The following is an 18,279-nucleotide window of genomic DNA, read 5'->3' as shown; positions in this document are numbered from 1 at the left end:
CGCGAGCAAAGGTGTGCACCAGCTCCAAGTGCGGGATGCTGGTAGCTGGCCACTGCCCGTGTGGCTCAGACTGAGGAACCACAGGCATGCAGTTGCTCCAGCTGGCAACTTGAACCCACCACCTCTCACCTGCATGCCCGTGGAAACCCCTGTTGCATGACAGCCACCAAATGGCCAAGAGGCAGTGTTTGCCCTGCAGCATTGGGTCTGCAAGTAAAGTCAGGGGGCCCCTAAAGCGAGAAAAGTGTCATGTCCCCGTGTGTCTCCACACCACACTGTGTCCTCAGCCATCTCGATGAGCCAGATGCCCATGTTAGCATGTAAACAAAACCGTTGCCTTTGCATACAGGGGCTGTCAGGATGGAAATGCATTGGCCTTGCCCAAGAAGGTCCCAGTGATGGTGAGCAGCTGCGTGGTCTGGTCTGTCATGGTGGGGGTGGCTCTGGAGCAAGCTTGGCAGGCAGGCAGATGGGCAGCACCACTGCCGGGCTCTTCAGTCCTGGGGTGGGCTGGGTGGGATGCGATGGGATGGAATATGATGTGATGGGATGGAATATGATGGGGTGGGATGGAATACGATGTGATGGGATGGAATATGATGGGGTGGGATGGAATACGATGTGATGGGATGGAATATGATGGGATGGGATGGAATATGATGGGACGGGATGGAATATGATGCGATAGGGTGAGATGAGGCTGCAGCAGGTGGGAGTGCCCAGGGGCACGGAGCAAGCCGACCTGCAGTGCTGGTGTCTGCACTGGGGTGGGTCCTGGAGGCATTTCCAGTGTTGTACATCTGTGTATGGAAGTGCATCAGTTGTTAAAGACAGTGTGAGTATTTGGTAGGATTTCAACCCAAAACTTCAAGCCAGTCTCCGCTTGAAGGGCGGTGATTTGCTGGCAGGAAGCAGACCTGTCCCCCAGCGCTTTGCAGGTGCATGCGGGCGTACAAGCCCCGACATCCCTGGGGATATTGTTGGCAGCTCCTGTGCAGCCCGAGCGGCGAGCGGAGCCTCCCAGCTGAGAGGCAGGTCTGCTCCTGCCGTGTGCTCCTCTAGGGGCTTCGCCAGCAAGGGCTTTATTCCATCCTTTCGCTGGGTCCATTCACCATCACTCCCTGCCTCCTCCCCCTCGCCCCGTCCCCTCCCACCCTGCCTGCTGGATCCCCAGCAGTCTCTTGACACCTTGGGGGAAGGCTGGGAGGTGTAGCCATTGCCAGCAAGAGAGAGGGAGAGCGGGAGGGAAGGGAGAAGGAAGCCAATAACAGGGAGGTCTAGGAAGGTGGTGGAGGGGGAGGGACGGGGCCACTCCTCCTTCGGTGGGACTGCAGATTATTTTGCATGGATTGTTGAAGAGAAAAGGGAGCTGCATTTGTGAAGAGACCAAAAAATAAACAGCTCGTTGCTCGGGTAAGTGCAAATGTGAGCTCCCCTGCTCTCATTGTCTGACGTGGTACCTTGATCCCCCATCCTATTTTGCTTAGTTAGATTCTTATTAGTATTATTTGATGCATCAGCTGTATGCTTCAGTTGCTAGAGACTGAATCTCCCCGAGACGTGTGTGTGTATGAGTGTGCATGCGCGTGCATGTGGAAAGATGCCCATTCTCTGAATATACATTGACACATTTTTCCAGCTCTCAGTGTGGTGTCTCGTTTGAGATGTTATACTACAGCATGCCGTGTACACACACACACACACACACACACACACACACACAAATGGTGTTTGCTATTACTGTTTTAAAAATCCACTCATCCACGCAATTATTGAAATGGCAAGACTGTTCGGCAGCTGAAAATTAAAGGGGGGCTCTTAAATCACAGTCCTCGTTGGTAGGGGGCTTCTTCTCTTTATCCTGAGCCTGACATGTTCAGTATTATGTTTTATAACAAAGCTACATTTAAGGATCAATTCAGCAGTGGTTATTGCATCCAAATTACATGGTTGTCATGGAGATGGTACAGAGAAGCTGAAGTGATATGACTGCATCTGGACTGGAGTGGGGCTTCACTGCCGAGCGAGATCCTGCCTTGCCTCCTGTGTCTTTTTGTCTGTGCTAGGTTACAATTTCTTTTAATCTTGAATGAAGCAGTACTGTATTAGAGGATTTAGAGGTCGAGCTGCTGCGAAGGGTGTGTGTTGCCCCCATTCATCGCTGTATTATTATCGTAATTGTTATATTAGCATCTGTGTCTCCCTGAATTTCTTCTCCAAGTCTGGGGAGGAGGAAGGCGTGAGAAGGACAGATAGTTTTCAGAGCACAGCTAGGGCTGGGAGTACTTTCTAAAAAGATACCTGCCATGCCCACACCTCCCTGCTGGCTCCCACATCTTGGGGGACAAAAGGGAAAGGATTCTCTGATTTTAGCCATGTTTATCTTCCATTTTCCTGCCTGAACTTTGAGGATACAAGCAGAGAGTCACCTGTTCATCACTGTATCAGGGGAACAGCATTTGGTTTTTACTATTATATTTGTTTCCTTTGCAACTGGTAATAGGAATGTGTTGGCAGTTGGGAAAGAAAATCCATAATTTATGAGAATGAAATTTTCCTGCCTAAGGCTAGCTAGAATACAAAGAGTATATCTGTGGGAAGGGCATGTTATATGTTACAGATGTGTATTTCTCTAGCGGCTGGGAGTAAATCACACTATTGTGCTCATCTTCATTATTTTGGGTGTTAGGCTGGCTTTAGTCAATATTTAATCTGAGCTCATTGTGTGCTCACACAATAAACGTGCAATTTGGAGCCTAACTTTACATCTGTAAAATGCTTTGGGAATGCATGTGGCATTGTCTCCATAAATGCAATTTCACCCCTTTCTATAAGACCAAGCCTATTGTGGGGATGTAAATATAGTAAAAGGCACTGGTGGAAACAAGCCCATCAGAATGGCAGTGTTTCTCTAATTGTATCACTAAACATAAGAGAGAATTAATTACTAGGATAAACAGAGCTTTGTAGCTGTTGGATCAGGGTAATATTTGCATGGAGTTCCAGGCCTGCATTGTAGTAGCTAGTATTACAGCTTAAATTCCCCCCATGCCAGTAGATAATGACTTTAGCCAGGAATGTAGCATATTATCATTAGATATTTTTGTATTAAAAATATGCTAAATCCCCATGTCCTTGTCAAATTGTCCATTGCAACAGCTCCAAAGTGTGTGATTCAGCCAGGATTTTCTTTAATGTGATTTTTTCCTGTACAAGTCCAAGCAAACAATGGATAAAGTCTGAAAGTGGGTGGCCGAGCCCAGAGGGAAAGTCGGAGAGATGGCTGATTCACAAAATGGATGGTTCTCATTTTGTCTCTTCTTTCTCCCTAAAAGTTAGGCACAAGTGGTGTTGAAGTGGGTGGTTTTCCCTGGAGATCCCCTTGGATCTGTGAGGCTGGAAACCAAGTAGTTCTGAATTAATACTGAGTTTCCTCCTGTCTCAGCACGTTATCACTCTTCTGTCCACCCTAGGACACGGCTGTAGTATTCTCTGGGGAAACTGTGGCTTGGTGTGGTCAAGCGAGTTTGCCAAGGAGACGTTGGCAGCGCTGGGCAGAGGACGCAGGAGCTCTGCCAGCAAGCCTCTCTCGCTGGCCACCCAGCCAGTTCCACATCCAAACAGTGCAGTCCCGTTTGTGGGTGCAGTGGGAGGATGGCAGTGATGGGAAGCAGTGCTGGCACTTGGAGACTGGGTGGATGCTGTAAGGGTGCTCTGTGGAGGCCACTCATTAGCTGCAAGAGGGAGTTAGAGCAGTTTTACACCAGGTGCTGTGGTGTCCAAGATGAGGACATGCTTTTCTGACCCCATCTACAGGGTAACTGAAATGAAGCCCCCTCTGGTGTCCTCAGTATGTGACCCATCACATGGCTCTTCACATGGAGTTGAATACAGGCAGGAGGTATCTTATGGTTGCATCCAGCTCTGAGTGTGAAGCCTTTACAGGTGTGTTGGCTTTCCACTCTCCCCACTGGTGCTGCTTGCAGCTCATCTCCCGTGATGTAATACCCTGTATTGCTCTTTTTGGCTTCAACCTATGGCCTCATCCCTTCTCTTCCCTCCATTCCATTGTCTGACACCTTTTTGTCCCCTTCCTCCATGAGTTTTCCCACTGACGAAGATCCCTCCATCCGGTGTTGCCACAAGCTTCAGCCCATGCCATGATTTGTATGTGCTGTGCCTGCCACGAGGCACGAGTATGTCAAGCCACCATGTTAAAGGGACTGAAGTGAAAAGTCTCCTTTGAAGTCTGGAGTGCCTTCTCCATCTGTGGAATTGCCCCATGTGGTATCAGTGGTTCTGCCCAAAGCTGGAGTTGGTGCTCGTAGCCAGAAGGAAATGGAAAGGCCTGCTCAGCTCAGACATCTGTGTGTGGCCCTGCTGACTTGCACAGGTTGATGGTGTTGCCAGAAGGATGCTGTCTGGGCTGGGAGGGAGCAGTTGCTACTGCCACCAAAGCACTGGCTATAGGCAGAGTGATTCCTGCTGAAGGAAAAGCCTGCTTGGAGGTTGCATGCATGATCTGCTTCTGTAAATGACCACATCTCTTGGGGTTGCTGGTTGCTGTGCTGGTTGACAAAGTCTCTGCCATGGAGACATCTCCTTGCCAGATTTGCTGAGGGTAAAAACGTCCTCCTCACCCCTTCAGCAAGGAAATGCCTTTCCCAGGGATGTGCGGGGACAAGGTCCATGTGAGGCTCAGTGCATCCAGGCTCTCAGAGGTCAGATGGGTCCATAGGAGTGGTACCTTCCACACATGAGCCTCATGATGCTTTTCTGTGGCAGTTATGGTGCCAGAATCATAGGTGAGAGAGACGAGGTCAGTTCTGGCTCCCTCCCTCTCTCATTTCCTCTGTGGCCCTAGGGAGGTGGCTGGCAGGCTGGGCTCACCAGTGGAGAGGCACTTGTCCACCCTGGACAGTAAACACCTCATCCTTCATCCTCACTGCTGTCCCTTTGTCTTCCTGCAGGAGCTCCAGGAGATGAATGGCTGAGATGCTCAGGGAGGTCCTTCCCTGCAGTCCATAATCTGGCTTTCCTGACCCTGGGCAGCACCTAGTTCTGCTCAAGTCCCAGGTAGGGATGCTGGTGATTCCTTCTTTAGAGCAAGCGCTGCTCCTGTCACTGGAGCAGCCCCAGTGCTCCTTCACTTGCATCAGGCAGGGCAACAGAGCATAAGGAGGTGCAGGCAGCCTGAGCAGAGGTGGTACAGCTGAGCCTGAGCCCCTTCTTGTGCTCTCCATGCATTCTGGGCTCTGGGCTTCAGCCTGGCACTGGACACACAGTTTGTCACCTATCTCTTTACGACCACTGCTTATATGTCCTCCACTTCTTCCTCTTCCTCCTTCTCATTGCACCACATCCTTCGCTCATGGGTTTTCAGCTCTGTGGTATGTGAGACACTGGCTGGTGGCTATGGAGGAGGCAGGACTGGCAGGTGGCTTAGGCTATCTGCTGTAGGGTTGTTTGAAGGAACAGCTGATCCCCAGGTCGTGGGGGGGAGTTGTGTTTGCACTGGGACCCAGAAAAGGAGACCACACCTGAAGGCTTCCTCCCAGTGCCACTACGAGGGGTCCCATGCAAACTGGTCAGGGTGTCACCTGTGTGGTACCACCAGCTCAGGAAGGCCTTGCAGCACCTTGTCCTAGGTCCTCTTCTTCTCTGAGGCATCCTGAATGGCTCCCAACAAAGGTAATGTTGGTGGGGTCCCCTGTCATTGCTGGCTGCCGTGGGACACCTCATCAGGACTCAGGGAAGGGGCAAGGTTTCCTTTTGATCAGGATGGGCACGGGATTCATTCCAGCGTTTTCTGCCTTCCTCTACTTGGGAAGGCATGGGACTTGGTTTGGTTCCTAGGATCATCTTCCAAAGCCCCCCCTGTGGCAAAGCCCTAGTCCACCATTTTTGTATCTCCTGCTCTCCAGCTGAGACACCTTAGCATCTCGAGGCCCCCGTCTCTCCTGGAGCTTTAAATGTGCAGTGAGCATGGCACGGAGCGCGCTGGGGACGGGACCACACTGTGATCTTCTGGATGAAGCGTTTTCCTGACTGAGGGCCTCACAGCTGGATTTGGTGGCTTGTGCGGTCACTCCCCATACTGTATCTCCCTTCCAGGCGATGCAGCTGAGCTCATCATCGCTCTGTGGCCTTTCTGTGGCTCTGTGATGGAGAACCGAACCCCCCCCTCAAAAGACAAAACCTGCAGGTCTGCATTAGGAGAGTAAATCTCCTTTTTGGGGGTGAAGCATGTGCCTCTGAGCTCTCCTGATCAGCGTCGAGCAGGGAAATTTACATCAGACCTAGTGACTGATGTGCTTACGGTTCACCAACCGTACTGAAAAACCCAGAGAAAATGATGTGAGCTCAGCCACCTCTCTAGCCTCTCCTCCCCTGTGTAACAGTTGTCTCTCTATTATTTTCTTGATATGAAGAAACAAATTTGACCCAAATCTTTTTTTAAATCCTTAAAAAATTGTAAGATTGTAGGGAAATACTGTAATGCCAAACTGAAGGGTTTCAACTTTTGTTTTCAATTTTTGGTTTCTGTATTTGCTTACATGCTCCAAAGTCAAAGCATAAAGCTCAGTTCTTGTGACTTTTTTTTTTTTTTTTACACTTTGGGGATTTTTTTTAAATCCAGCTCTTCAGTGGTTTCAGCAGAAATGCATCACAAATCTAGGCAAGATATAGCTGACCTATAATTGCAATTTTCAGCCAATGAACAATTTTTCCAAAAAATTTCACATGATTCTGGAAAAGAGCCTCATAGAAGTGGAGAGGGAGTTCCCTGCGGTACCCTCCCCCCTAACCGATCCAGAGCTGGATGTTCTGAGGCCAGCTTGGAGGAACATCCACACACTGTACAAAGCAGCACCTGCTGACCGTAGCGTCTTCCACAGCAAGCCCCAGTCCTGCTTGCAGAGGTCTCTGTCCACTCTGAGCACGGCCACTTGATGTTGGCTGGTGCTGGGCACATACGGAGAAGAGGATGGCACCTTCTCCACTTCACCTGCAGCCTCTCCCTGTTGCACGTCCTGAAGCAGCGTCGTTTCCCCAGCACACGTCCTGGCAGATGTATCTTGCAGACTTGGATGAGATCTGGGCTCAGCGTAGCACGAGGCACTGCTCCCAGCGCAGAGCCTACCTTAGGTGGGGCTCTGCCCCTGCCAGACTCTGCGCATTTGCTCCTCAAACAGGCGCTGGGTACCCACAGAGTGGAAGTGGATGGAGGCAGACCGGGACCTCAGTATTTTGGGCGCTTTCTAGGAACAAAAGCAACCAGGCTATGGAGACAGCCTGCCCAAGCAGGACACAGGCATGGGGGCAACAGAGGTGGTGTCTGGCCAGAAGAGGATACATGATGCAGGGGGATTCTGCTAAATTAAAAATATATATTTGTCTTTGTTGGTACAACAGAAGCTAGGGGAGCAGGCAAGAGGAAAGCGAGAAAGCTTCATTTAATTAGATTATGAGGCCCCAAAGGCTTCAGACTCATAAAAAAAATGAAATGATTTTTGTAATTGAGGATGGGGTTTCTGCCAAGTGCTGCTTTAATGAGTATTTAGGTTTTATCTCATAAGTTAGCAACACCAGGCAAGTCGCCCCTCACCAGAGTCTTGAGCTTGCTGAAGCAGGAGGTGTTTCCCTGCAGCTGGGAGTGGTAGCCTGCCTTTCGAGGAAAGGGCATCCTTTGTCCTTCCAGGGCTGTTTATCCAGGCCTCTTGGTGTTCTCTCACCATTAAAGCTGTCATTCTTCCTCAGGTCCCAGGAGGCAGCTTTCTCCATTGCATGGGCAGGGAAACTGAGGCAGCAGATAATCATAGGGTTGTTTTTCCTCCCAGAAGTAGAGAGGATTAATTTGCTGCAGCAGCTGGGGCATCCTTTGATGGCTCCTTCCTCGGGGGTGGTGGTACGGGTGTGTGGCATTGCTGGTCCATGGCCTTGGTGTGTCCTGCTGGTGGCCTTTGCCGGGCGGCCACGCAGAGGGACAGCCCGGCCCAGCTCTGCTGGCTGTCTTCACTCCAGGCAACCGCTGCCAGGCAGCCAGCCGGTCGCAGGCATGGCAGAAGAAACAGTGTGTCCCTGGCCCACGACTGGCCTGATTCCCCCAGCCAGGTTGGCAGAAGAGCCATCGCTACAAGAGACTCTTTCTGCACCCCCCATGCCACGGTGGCCTGACGCTCTGCTCCTTCCCACCCTGAGAAACGAAGCCTCCTCTCTCCCAGACCTGCTGCCCCTGATCATCTCCTCATTAAACCCATGGACTCATCAGCCTCCCAGCCCCGAGCCGAGTAGTGGGGCAGGCGATGGGGAGCTCTCATCTTGAGCCCAGCGGTGGGGGACAGAGCTCACAACTGTCTTTCAAAACAAACAAAAACATCCCACCTGCCTGTCAGTCCAACCCTCGATTTTAGGCTCTGTCCTAATTAGAAGTTGTTTTGAAAGGATTAAGGCAGGAAATGAGCAGTTTTAATATGCAGCTCGTCCTGTGTTACGGGCCAGTATTTCTGAGGCGCTCAGAAGTGCCTGTCTGCAAGGTGCTGGAAGCCTCTGCTAATTTATTAACCCTTTATAAACTATTTACAAATGTGCTTTATAATAAAGCGTGACCTTTTTGTTTGCAACCTTCCTCCTCCTCTCTGCTGGGTGGTCCCCGCTGTTGGCTGCTCCTCAGGGCAGCTGCCAGCCCCCCGAGCAACGCTGTGCCCACCGTGGCCATGGAGCCCGCCTTGTGCCGCTTCCGTCTGGGACGGTGCCTGCTCCTGCAGCTGCTTCCCGGTGTCAAGGCCGTGCACAGCACCTGAGCGTTGTGCAAGGGTGTTTGATGCATGTACAGCCAGGTGCTGCCTCTGGCACGGCACCTCGCAGTGTGACACTAGGGTGGGCATTATCCCTCACCCCCAAATTGTAAGATTGTCTTAAAAGAACAAGACCTTCTTTATCCCAAATTTTTGGGGCTGCCTCCTTTTGCCACTTTTAGCTCTGGTATTCTCCAGGCTTCCTCTGCAGTCTTTTCATTTTTGTGGGTAAGAAGGGGGAGAGCTGAGTGTTCAGATGTGGCTTCAGGAAGCTTGGATTTCCCACATGCACCCGGTGTGAGAACTGTGATAACGTCAGGAGGAGGCGACTCTGCGTGTCCTGGTGGGAGTGTTGGAATGGAGCTGACTGGGAGCAGGGTGACAGCCCCAGGAGAACTGCAGGAGACTTGGATGTGCAGCATCACAGCAAAACCGCAGCATGACAGCAACACCTAAAATGCAGATGTGTTACTATTACTGCCCAAGAGAGGAGGAAAGTGGCCACAAAATTATAGCACCTCTTGGTAGATGTAGGGAATGATCCTGTGGCAGAAACCTGTGCTTTAATGACCTAGATGGCTTTTGTAAGCACAAGCAGAATGGTAGGGAATCCACTGCTCTCCTGGTAACAGCAAACTGTAAGGAGTGCACCTTGGTGACACTATCCCTTTAATTTTGCGCGCTATAAAAATCAGAGATTCCCAGTCTCAGAGATACACCGTGCAGCTTGCACAGTCATCTCAGGCTGCATGCTCCCACAGCAAGCCTACCTGCCGCTCCTCTCGTGACGTTGGGTCATCCCATGAACCAAGGCTGAACAGCATTCATCTCCTGAACCTTTATTTCATCTTTACAACACACATATTTCTGGCAGGCCCATCTGGCCTCTCTGTGCATTGGTGAAGGCTCAGTCCAGGATGTAATTCATCAGTTCCAAAAATCGTTGTCCGATGCCTAAATGTAATGTTGTCTAAAGAGCAGGAGAAAAGTTCTGAGAACTCCGTACTTCAAAAAAGCCCGCCAGGAGGCAAAATGACCTGCTGTAGTCTGCTGTAGCAACTCTCCTGTAGCCTTGTCGCAAGGTCTTGCATGTTGGGAGATGAGGAGAGCCTCTGGATCCAGGAGCAGGCATAGTTAAAACAGTGCACTGTCCTGATGCAATTATGGCAACCTAATGGTGCTTTTTGCTCTTATAATTCCCTTGTGAAGAAGAAACAGCCCTGTATCTATAAAGCACCTTTACATTAGTGTAGGACCATGCCTCTTAGAGCTGTACTCCTTCATCAGGAAAATTACACTCCAATCAGCGTGCTTATCCAGCATGTCCATTACGGGCAGATCAAGTCTCTGCACAGGAGCTGCAAAATGGCTACATCAGGTTTTCAGTAGTGTTTTCTGGGAAACACGCTCATTTTTCAAAGCGACTCAGCTTCAACATTTCATGCTGCTCAAGGCATCCATACTTTGGAAAACCAGTTTTAGAATCACAGAATCATTCACGTTGGAAGAGACCTTTAAGATGATTGAGTCCAACTGTTTTGATGTCAGGAAGTGATGTTCCTGGGGGCTGTTGCTCCCAGGGTCCTCACCACAGCAGCTGTTCCAAAATGCAGAAACTTACTCAGAAAATCTCACCAGTTCTTTCTGAAGCACCTGTTCTCTGAAAATGAAAGCACAGCAACACAGACTGGATCTGCTTTGAAATGGCTGTGGGAAGAAAAAAGACGACTTGCAGGTTTCAGGAACGCATGTTCCTCACTCATTATCTGTACTGTAAAAGCAGAAGCGTGTCTGCCCAGAGCTGTGTACAGAGGAAGCGTTTGCAGCCTAAACGTGGTCAGCAGTGCTGGGCAGGAGGCTCGCTTTCTAAAAGTGGGTGTCTGCAACACAAACGTCAGGAGCTGGGATTCTGTCCCAGGCTGTGGAGGTCCGGCTGGTGACACCAGAGTGCAATTTTCTCATTGTAACACAGACTGCTAATACAGATCAGATGCAGCTTTTCTGCTGACTCTGAAGAGGGCCGGGGGGCTGAGCTCAGCTGGAGATGTCTACATTTGGGTGAGATGAATCCCACTCAAAGTGCTTTACCATGTCTTCAACCAAGTTCTGTTGTAGTCAAGTCCTGACTAGCATCTCCTGCTGCCATGTTAAAGATAATGACAACTTACCACCACATCCTAACAGAGCAATGAAATCCTGCTCTTTTTTTAGTGGCTCCATCCCAGTGTGTAAGTTCTGGAAATAAATATGCAATTATTATTTCAGTCATTTCATTGACTCTCTGCACCCTGCAGACTGCAGTCTGGGAGACTGAGCTAGACAGGCAGCACATTACTACATAGGCCCAACCAAAAATGTAGGTGAGCCCCAGATATTTCTTCTTGAGTGGAAAATCCTGGGAGAAAGGATGGAGGGTGGTCATGCCACATCTGCCATCACAACTCCTTGGTGGTCTACAGCCAATAGACAGTTTTCAGAAGTTCAGTGATCATCTGTTTTCCTTTAGAAAAGGAGAATTTGCTTAATCCAGACTTCCCTTGAAGGAATCTTTCCTGCTGTTTTGAAAGGGAATTTTCGGTCTAAACCCAAGATAATGATGGGCTGTAGAACTAGTGAGCTTGCAGGTAGAGTATTAACCAGGAAAAAGGCTGATGTTCACTCTTGGTCTGAAGAGATGATTTTTCTAGAGCACTGTCCTGTCTGTGGCTTGCTGTCTCAAGGTTGCCCCCCAAATGTCTTGATTTGGTCCTGATGACATATTAAAGTCCCTTCATATTAGATCTTATTTTCTTAGGCTGTTCCTTGCAGGTCCTCTGGGTGAACAGCTTTATGCCCACACAGAGCCACTAACTTCAGTGGAAGTGCTACGTTTCATGCCCTGACACCCTGTAACGTTAGACAGGGAAGTCCCATCCCTGTTGCCTGTCAGCAAATCTTGGCTGAGTGTTCTCCAGCCAAATAAGTGCATCTCAGTCTGGAGTGGGAGGAATGAGGGAAGCTGTTCTTCCTTTCCTTCACATGGATGAAAATAGAAAATCCCCACTGGTGTGAGTTACCCAACTGTTTCTGTCATAGGTGGGCTTGATTGTCTCCCCTTAGGTCCAAAGTGGACACTAGTTAATCCCATTTTAGGCTTTGCTTGCTGAAGTCAGTTGGAGGGCTTAGTCCTATCTGGACAATCTCCTGGCCTTCTCCAGCAGTCTTTTCTAGACTTGATGCCTTTTGGGCCTGAACATCTTCAGCAGTCAAGATATGTGCTGTGTGGTCATGGATGCCTTGGTACCAATGCTCTTAGTTTGGAGGCCAGCTGGAAATGCAAGTCAGCCAGGTTGCACTCAGTAGTATCCAAGAATCTTTGTGGTGGGTTGACCCTGGGTGAGGGCCAGGTGCCCACCAGAGCCGCTCTATCACTCCCCTGTTTCATTAGACAGGAGAGAAAAGGTATAACAAAACACTTGTGGGTCGAGATAAGGGCAGGGAGAGATCACTCACTAATTATTGTCACGAGCAAAACAGAATGAACTTAGAGAAAAAAATCATCTGATTTATTACCAAGCAAAACAGAGTAGAGGAATGAGAAATAAAATCAAATCTTAAAACACCTCCCCCCACCCCTCCCATCTTCCCAGGCTCAACTTCACTCCCGGCTTCAACCTCCGCCCCCCTCAGCGGCACAGGGGGATGGGGAATGGGGGTTACGGTCAGTTCATCACGCGGTGTTTCTGCCGCTTCTTCATCCTCAGGGGGAGGACTCCTCTCATCATTCCCCTGCTCCAGCATGGAGTCCCTCTCACGGGAGACAGTCCTTCATGAACTTCTCCAGCGTGGTCTCTCCCACGGGGTGCAGACCTTCAGGAGCAAACTGTTCCAGCGTGGGTCCCCCACGGGGTCACAAGTCCTGTCAGCAAACCTGCTCTGGCGTGGGGTCCTCTCTCCACAGGTCCACAGGTCCTGCCAGGAGTTTGCTCCAGCGTGGGCTTCCAACGGGCCACAGCCTCCTTTGGGTGCCTCCACCTGCTCTGGTGTGGGGTCCTCCACGGGCTGCAGGTGGAATCTCTACACCCCCTCATCCTCCCTCCATGGGCTGCAGGGGGACAGCCTGCTTCACCATGGTCTTCACCACGGGCTGCAGGGGAATCTTGCTCCGGCGCCTGGAGCACCTCCTCCCCCTCCTTCTGCACTGACCTTGGTGTCTGCAGAGTTTCTTACATCTTCTCACTCCTCTCTCCGGCTGCAAAAGCTCTCTCTAGCTGTTTTTTTCCTTCTTAAATATGTTATCACAGAGGCGCTGATTGGCTTGGCCTTGGCCAGCGGCGGGTCCGTCTTGGAGCCGGCTGGCATTGGCTCTGTCAGACACAGGGGAAGCTTCTAGCAGCTTCTCACAGAAGCCACCCCTGTAGCCCCCCTGCTACCAAAACCTTGCCACACAAACCCAATACAGTCTTGAACCAGTTGTCTGTCTACATGGGAGTCTCAAGGACATGAGGACCAAAGTGGTGTGCTGCTGTGGCCTGGAAAGTGCAGAGCAGTGTTGGCAAGAGCAAAACACACCTGATTGATAGAGCAGGGACAGCCCGTTAGAGGCCAGGGCTGAGTCTCTGCTGGGCAAACCAAGGACTCTCTGCCAAGGGAGCCTAGTTCCCCTCCTCATAAAGAAGAAGCTGAAGGTTATTCCTTTTTCTCTGGAGATGGTCCAGGATGGAAAGGCAGACCTTTTGAGATGTCTGTAAATGTATGTAATGACATCCTCGATGCTTGTTGTTCTCTTCTTCAGAAGACAACTCCAGCTTCCAGAGTGTCTGGCCCATTCACACTAATGCCATCAGATTGTTCCTGATGGTTCCCTATGGATTAGGACTTGCAAGTCTGCCTGCCTGAATATAGATCTTGCCCTACACAGATGAACGTTATGTGGAGAAAAGAGAGGTTTCACACTCTCACCAACAAGCGAGGAGTTATCTGCAGGGTGCTGCACGTCAGCTTTGGGCACCAGCAGTTGGGTTTGAAACAGTTGTTTCTGGTGTTAGAGCCTACAGAAGTCTGATTGCTCTCTTCCAGCTTTCCCAACAGGTTTGGGAGGAGCTCAGGAAGACCTTGTTCCCTGCAAATCTCTCCGGATCACATTGGGCTCCCAAGGAGCCCAAAGCCAGTGCCCAGCCATCTCTGCAATGTTTCTGTGCATCTGGACTCCTGGTGCTACTGGACTCCATGTCCCTTGGGCTGAAGTCCATTTGTCTTCAGCTTGTCTGTCAACTTCTTTGGACAGAGCATCTCTGTAAAGATCTAGTGCATTACTAGTCCTCTATCAGGAAAGAATTTCTCCTGTGTCCCCAAATGAGAGCGTTATTGATGTTTTGGAATGTGAAGGGAAGTTTACCTCCCTCTCAAAACTCCAGTTCATTCTACAATCATAGAATCATAGAATCATAGAATCCTTTAGGTTCGAAAAGGTCTTTAAGATCATCAAGTCCAACCATTAACCTACCCCTGCCAAGTCCATCACTAAACCATGTCCCTAAGCACCACATCTACATGTCTTTTAAATCCCTCCAGGGATGGGGACTGCACCACTGCCCTGGGCAGCCTGGTCCAATGATTGACAACCCTTTCAGTGAAGAAATGTTTCCTAATGTCCAATGTAAACCTCCCCTGGCACAACTTGAGGACATTTCTTGTCCTGTCACTTGTTACTTGGGAGAAGAGACCAACCCCCACCTGGCTACAACCTCCTTTCAGGTAGTTGCAGAGAATGATCAGGTCTCTCCTCAGCCTCCTTTTCTCCAGGCTAAACAGCCCCAGTTCCCTCAGCCGCTCCCATCAGACTTGTGCTCCAGACCCTTCACTGGACACTCCAGCACCTCACTGTCCGTCTTGTAGTGAGGGGCCCAAAACTGAGCACAGAACTCGAGGAGTGGCCTCACCAGTGCCCAGTACAGGGGAACAGTCACTGTCTGGTCCTGCTGGCCACACTAGTTCTGATACAAGCCAGGATGCTGTTGGCCTTCTTGGCCACCTGGGCACACTGCCGGCTCATACTCACCTGGCTGTCGACCAGCACCCCCAGGTCCATTTCCACTGGGCAGCTTTCCAGCCACTCTTCCCCAAGCCTGTAGCACTGCCTGGGGTTCTTGTGATCCAGTGCAGGACCTGGCGCTTGGTCCAACACTGGTCTCCATCACAATGGATGTTTCTTCTAGTGGGCAAGCAGGATGGGCTTACCTCCCGCCTCCTGAAATCTGGCTAAGGTATTGCAGCGAGGCATTGCATAGGTTTAGTTTAGACAACATGGCAGGAATTTCCTTTTCTGGGGTCTGAGTCAGCTGCCAGCCCTGTTTATTATTTTGGATACTGGAAGAATGTGGGGAGGGAGGATCAAAGCAAAGGGAGAAAAAAAGTGGGGAAGAAGGCTGTTTCCATTTATGGGTTATGAGATGCGGTTACAGCTCTTGTGGACTTTTATAGAAGGTAACCCTGGCTGTGGGGAAAGCTGAGTTTTAATGAATTCAATTACAATGCTGCACAGAATCGAATGGAAAAGCTCCACAAACAGCCCATTTTTATAATACAACCTACAGACTACCAGGACAGAAGCCCAGTTTACAGCCACCTGAACTATAAAGCTCCCCCTCAAGAGAAGGTGAGCACTGGAGCAAACAGGCAGAGGAGAGGATAGAGACAGCTCTGAGCTGAGCTAAGAAACCCTGCTGTTCACAGCTGAAGAGGGGTAAGATTTGTCTGGAAGTGCCCTTTGAAAACTCCAATCTTGAACAACATGGACTGATTGCGAGCTGTTTGTTGGGCACTCATGCAGGGTTTGAGGCACTGGGACCCACCTGCTGCCCAGCTAGGCACCCTGCTCTCGAGCTCTTCTCTGAGCTGCAAGAGCTGCCTGAAGATGAGGTGCCAGGACACAGAAAGCCTCTTCCCCTTTTTCCCTGCCTTTCCTCCCATGGCAGGGAAGGGGTGGTAGGGATCCTTGCACACGCGGGAGTCTTTTGGTGTCCCTGTGACCTGCCTTTACAGCTGCAGGCTTTACATCTCCTGCCGCAGGCTCATGGCCTTGAGACTCTGCAGCAACCACCCACCTTGGGCAGATCCACTTAGTGGGGAGCATTGTCTTGGGGAGGCAGGAACAACAGCCTGTGGGAGCTGCCCTTCTCCTCCTTCCCCCAGGGTGCAGTAAAAATTTGTCCTCCTCAGCTGTTCCCTCTCTGGAGGCTCCTGCTTCTCTCTGAGCCACTGGAGGATTCTGGTTTTCTGCAGGTGGAGCCTGTGGGGAGCCCTGCAAGGTCTCCGAGGGGATCTAGGCTTGCTTCTGCAGGAGCGGGGATCTAGGGGTCAGACAGACCCCGCTGTCTGCTCTATCACTGATGGCACCTTTGTCCTCCCATGGTCAAACCTGAAAGCCTTGGCTGGGGTTTTAAAGGAGCCTCTTCCAGGAAATTACAGACTCAACATGCTGTCTAGAATAGAGGGACGTTCAGGTCAGTCTCCTGGACCTTCCCTCTCAAGTTCATGCTTCTCCTGGGGAACACATAAGCTCACTGTCCCTATGCTTTGGCCCACTTTTTGGTGGAAGCTTAAGCGATTCTTCCCATGTCACCAAGGGATGGTGCAGTCCAGGCTTTTACCTCCACAAGCCTGAGACCATGACTCTGTTTCCCCTGTGAAAACAACAGTCAGGATTGCATGATGCATGCACAGGGCTGGAGGAGAGCTCAGTGCACAAAGTGCTGTGTAGCCAAGGTGTCAATACAAGGAAAGGAATACATGAAAAATGCTAAGTATATTGTTTTATTTCCCCTCTTTGAGTAACTGCAAAAGGGTGCAAACAGGAAAGCTGTTAAGGACTTTAAGACTCAGCTTTATTGTTTTCTATAAATGAAAAACTGCCATTGTTTCCCCAAGATGAAGTTTTGCAGGAATCATTTGGATCTGAATGTGTACTAATTGCTCTGGGGACTGTAATAAAAATTCAAAATAAGGAGCTGTAGGATTTGACTTCAAGAAAAAGTATGTTCCATGCACAGTGATTTCTGATTACCCAATGGCTCTTTTTTTAGCATGTAGCTGGTTTATTTTAGTCTGTGGGATATGTTTTATCCACGGCCTCTTTTCTACATTGGAAGCGAAGGATATAGGACCTGCAGTTTAAACTGTCAGTGATGGATGGAAACCACTGGGAGGGTATAATGCCCATGAGCAATGACCATCAGTACCCCAGGAGCTCTATAAAGCATAACACTAGCAGCAGTCAGTGTGCCTGTTTCCTTATTGAGCCACATTTTCTTTGAGCCCAGGTGAGTGCTGGCATGCAGCGGCACCCAGCCAGGAGAACTGGCGCCCTGGCTCTGGCATGGGCAGGCTGGCCCTGGTGACTCTCACAGGTGGCTCCCTGAAGCCTGGCTTGGGGCTCCCACAGCACTGCACTGGCCCTCGGCCACCCCAAGTCCCTCCCAGAAAGTAAGGCTTGGGGATGTGGGTTGGAATGGAGAGTACGCAGACCTGACCCCCATGGTGGGTGTCCGGTCCCTGCCTGTCGGGAGCACATCTCTCACTCCTTCCAGCCATCCCCTCCCTGGGCACAGAACAGTGCTCTTCTAACAGGTTTCCAGGAGGAAGAGAACTACAAAGCTGAATGATTTGCCTTGTCTTAGAAAGGCTATTGCAAAGCAGGGAACTGTAGGATGGGTTTCTCAACTCACAAGCTGAGGCTGTAACCAAAACTGCCAGGATCCCTCTTAGACTACTCCAAGCAGATCCCATCTGGAACTTCAGAGGGAAGGGCATCTCCAAGGACCCATGGACACTGGAAGGGGACACAGCTCCACCTGAACTGGGACACTGCGTGGGCTATGAGCAGTTGCACACAACAACTCTTAGTTGTTACACAGATTGAGTAATGTAGTCACAGATGCCCTCCACTGGAGAACCTCTTCTGGTGGGTCTAGCAGGTGGTGGGAGCACAGGGGAGGGCTTTACAGAGTAATGTCAAAGGTAGCGTGGTCAGAGGAATAGTGAGGTGAGAACAGAGAGCGGGGAAGTACTGTGTGCCTCAAGCTCTGCCCACTTTCCTCTTTATCCTGCCTCGGAGTAGCACCTTTCAAATAATCAGTGTCTGGCTGAGACCCCAGCCCAGCCCTGCTCCTGAGACCTTAGTCTTCAGCAGAGATGTTGCAGGTGAGCTAGAGCTCAGTGTCATCAGGGAGGGATTCATGTACAGAACAGAGGGCATCAAGTTGGTTCTGTACAAATCTTTGGTGTGCCCACATCTTGAGTTTGGTATGCAGTGCTGCTTTCCCCATCTCCAGAATGTAACAGAGAAATAGAGAAAATCCAGAGAAAGGCAGTCAAAATGCTCAGGGGGATGGAGAAGTTGTCTTATGAGAACAGGCTAAGAAGGCAGGGACTGCAATCTGGAGAGAGAGGCTGAGAGGTGATACTATTGAGGTCTTCAAAAAGATATAAAAACAAGCCTCCA

At 50.3% G+C, this 18,279-nt stretch overlaps 1 protein-coding gene across 6 annotated transcripts in view; it reads left to right on the top strand.

The window, feature by feature from the left end:
* PSD2 (pleckstrin and Sec7 domain containing 2) overlaps window positions 1-18,279 on the top strand; it is a 91,321-nt gene that overhangs the window by 20,080 nt on the left and 52,962 nt on the right. The window contains exon 2 of one of the 6 annotated variants that reach the window (XM_075766539.1): window positions 4,971-5,076. The exons of 3 other annotated variants lie outside the window; for them this stretch is intronic. The gene's annotated coding sequence lies outside the window, so the exon portion shown is untranslated. Of the gene's footprint in view, window positions 1-1,288; window positions 1,414-4,970; window positions 5,077-18,279 lie in introns of those variants that run through there. 2 more of the 6 variants (XM_075766541.1, XM_075766540.1) reach the window with 2 other exon arrangements.

The sequence above is a fragment of the Balearica regulorum genome, chromosome 14, assembly GCF_011004875.1.
Source record: "Balearica regulorum gibbericeps isolate bBalReg1 chromosome 14, bBalReg1.pri, whole genome shotgun sequence".
Taxonomy (NCBI): Eukaryota; Metazoa; Chordata; class Aves; order Gruiformes; family Gruidae; genus Balearica; species Balearica regulorum.
The sequence above is the reverse complement of the archived record's forward strand: the minus strand, read 5'-3'. Positions and strand labels throughout refer to the sequence as shown.